The sequence below is a fragment of the Pristis pectinata genome, chromosome 6 (assembly GCF_009764475.1).
Source record: "Pristis pectinata isolate sPriPec2 chromosome 6, sPriPec2.1.pri, whole genome shotgun sequence".
NCBI classification, from domain to species: Eukaryota; Metazoa; Chordata; class Chondrichthyes; order Rhinopristiformes; family Pristidae; genus Pristis; species Pristis pectinata.
In genome coordinates, this window is record NC_067410.1 from 84,767,362 (window position 1) to 84,770,935 (window position 3,574).

The 3,574-nt window shown below is 38.3% G+C and overlaps 1 long non-coding RNA gene across 1 annotated transcript; it reads left to right on the forward strand.

Annotated features, from left to right (window-relative positions):
- Positions 1-205: 205 nt before the first annotated feature.
- LOC127571582 (uncharacterized) lies at positions 206-3,574 on the forward strand. Its single transcript, XR_007956490.1, has 2 exons — positions 206-259; positions 3,401-3,574. It is a non-coding gene; the product is annotated as an uncharacterized LOC127571582 (long non-coding RNA).

Here is a 3,574-nt window from a genome sequence, read left to right on the forward strand (position 1 = left end):
CAGAGGGAGAGAAGGAAAGTCTTGCAAATGTTTTCCTTAAAAAAATAAGGGAAAATGGCCACAACAATAGATTTGATTGAAGCATTTGATCCTAAAACTGAGACATAAGAGAATTATTGTGATATACTGTTACATTTCCTTGCTGCGAATGTCTCAATGACTTGGATGATACTCTGATTACAGGAGACTTGAGAGATGCACACCTCTGGAATCTGGGAAAAGTGTTGAGCAGACTGGAAAAGGTGGGCCCACTTTTAAAGTAAGTGCACTGTACATGGGAAACTGCATGGACGCTAAAGGACCACAACCTGTGCAAGAGAAGGCTGAAGCCATTACTAATGCTCTTACTAACAAAGCTGGGATTGTTGAATTACCATAATAAATTCTTGCCAAATCTAACAACATTTTTGGGTCCATTGCTCCAATGCTGTGAAAGGGGTGTAAATTGGAGGTGGACAGAAGCTTCTGAAAAGGCTTTTGTGCATTTTGAAGAATTGCTACATGCTGCTAAAATATGAACCTGTACCCAACAGATAGAGAATTAATCTTATCTTGTGATGCATCAGCACTGTGTTGTTCAGTTGGATGGAAGATGGTTTTGAAAAGTTGATAGAGTTTATGTCAGGAAAAATAATGGCAGTATGGATGAACACAGCTGGATTAAGAAGGTGTACCTGTCATGTTTGGAGTGCAGTTCATGGTGCATTTATGGATATCACTTAACCATATACTCAGATCACAAACCCCTGATTTCCCTGTTCCATAAAAGGAAGCCAGTGCTTTCAACGGTTTGCCTATGAGTTCAAAGATGGCAGCATATCAACATACTCTTGTTTTCAAAGCTGCAAAACACCATGAAATCACAGAGGACAGGGACACCTGGTAATAAAGGAAATAGGACCAAGTGATGATGATGGACACTCTGCCTGTGAGTCCTTTGATTACAATCAGACAGTAGACAGCAAACGATCCTGTTCTGCCTCAAGTGGAGGTCAGATGGTCTACCAGGGGAAGATTTCCAGCATATTTGCAAAATTTTGTCAGAAAATATTGAATTAGTATGGGGCAGGGATATTGTTTAAATTAGGGAGTAATATATATAGCGCATGTAGGTTGTTGACGGTTGGTCTCATCCAAGCCAGCAAAGATCAAGGAACTTTAGGGAGATTATCTTTTGTCACTCTGTTGTTATCAGGCAGATGCCATTTTGGTTGATCTCTGTTTGGTCTGTGTTTGCAGACATGAGTTTTCATCAGGAACGTGGAACGGTACAGCACAGGTACAGGCCCTTTGGCTCATGACATTGTGCCAACCATGATGCCAATTTAACTTAATCCCATCTATGGACTTGCACTCCAAGATCCCTCTGTACGTCAATCGGTCCTACCACTTACTGTATACTTTTCTCTTATATTGGACCTCCAATTGCAACACCTCACACTTGTCCGGTTTAAACTTAATCTGCTATTTCTCTGCCCTTTTTCCCAACTGGTCTATATCCTGCAGTATTCTTTGACAACCTTCTTCACTATCCACAACAAACTTGAAGAAAATAAATAAACTTCTTACAGGACAAAGCTCAGCCTCCGCCCTTTTAGAATGTTATGATATTACAATGCGATGATGCAGAATATTACCTCGATAAATAGGGTTTACAAGGGGTGGATAGGGATATTTCCATTAACATCTCAATTATTATGCATTGAGTTGTGCAGGTTAGACTTGCATGCTAACAGAAAACTAGTAAAAGGTGGCCAATGATCCTGACAGCAAATTGCACTGGAAGTATAATGAGGCACAAGCACTAAGAGGTGTCAGCTGCTGAGTAATACTCAGTGAACAGTGGACACTCTTGCCATTCACTATGCTAGCACTCTGGATATCTTCACACGTTAATGCTCATTTTCCTTGTCATGTTGTAATTACGTACCCATTACCTAGAGCAACCAAGTTGTGTAGAAGCCTTGAAATCAGGGCAATCTTTCACCTTCAGGCCTGTATACCTTATGAACATTAATTAACTCTTGAAAATGTGAGCCTTTGTAAAATGTAGCAACAGCCAGTAGAAGCCAATCAGCAATCAACTTGCAAGTAGCCTATAATTTCTTTGAATAGTGTGAGTGGGGATGTTGTGGTTTCTGCTGCATGAATGTTTGTCTGTGACAAGTTACGCAAGGGTGTTAGGTCCAGCATGGAGTTCCAGTTTGGAAGCTCTAAGACAAATCAGCAATGCACAGTTACTGACTTCATTATCTGCCAACTCTGCATTCTTCTGGTGGGTGTAGGCAGTGCATATGGTAATAGCATTACCAATTTGACAGCTACTGTAGCTTGCACTACAAATGTGTGTATGTGTATTGGTTGCCACATTGGGACCACTTTGATATCTATGGTATCTAAAAACAGAAACTACTGAGATGAATTTTACACCTGTATTTTTAACCCTTAATTTTAAAATTCTCACTTGATGTTAATATTTGAGATAATACATGAGATAACATATCCTTGTCTCCCTATCTTTTTAACCTCATCATCTCCTGCAATACTCTAAGATTTCCATGTTCATCCAATTCTGACTTGTTGAGAATCCCTGATTTTCACTGTTCCACTACTGAAAGTTCTGCCTTCTGTTGCTTAGCTCTGAAGCTCTGTATTTCCCTTCCTAAATTGGTCTCCACTATTTAAGACACTGCTTAAAATCAACAACTTGTAATAAGACCTGGTATTGAATTTTGGTTGATAACATTTCTCTGAAGCACCTATGGACAATTTTGTGTTAAAGGCACTATATGATTGCAAGTTGCATTATTGTAAGTACTATAATCCTAACAGATAGAAGAAATTGAGATAGTTTTCCTCTGCAGCACTGTATAAATTGGAATTTCTGTGTGAATGCAGGTATACTTCACAGCTGGCTATAACAAAGCATCAACTTTTATAAAATTTTTATTCTTTACATCCTTGTTAATTTAAAACTGTATGTCTTGATTCTCTACATGTTTAAATGATGTCTTTTCTTTTTAATATTTCTTGGACACTATTTTCCACAATATGCAATTGTGCATCAAACTGTTGCTGAGGCTTTCACCATTTATACCGATACACAAGTATTCATTACTTGAAAATAGATGAAAGGGCTTTCAGTGGCTGATACTATATAATTTGTTTATTGACTTCTGTTACAGCAGATGCAAGACTATGTGTTATTTTTATTTGGTAGAAAAAAACATGAAAAAGGGAAATATTTAATTCCAAGAGGAAAAAAGTATTTCAATTGTTTGTAAGTTAAAGCAGCAGTAAAAGTCATCCCTATGGAAGACTAGGTAGGTGATGTTTACGGGGAATTGTTAATGAGGGTACATAAATGCTCTTGCTGAAGTCTCTCTTATTGCATTTCCAGATAATAGGCTTCCAGAAATGCCTGCCAATTACAGGAAATTCCCTATGTTCTTCAACAATCTGTGAAACTATTAAAGGAAAGTCACTGCTGGATGGAAGATAAGAGCTGTGGGAATGTGCAATCACAATTGCTGGCCAGTTTCTGAAGTTCTAATAAATTGATGACAAAGACCAC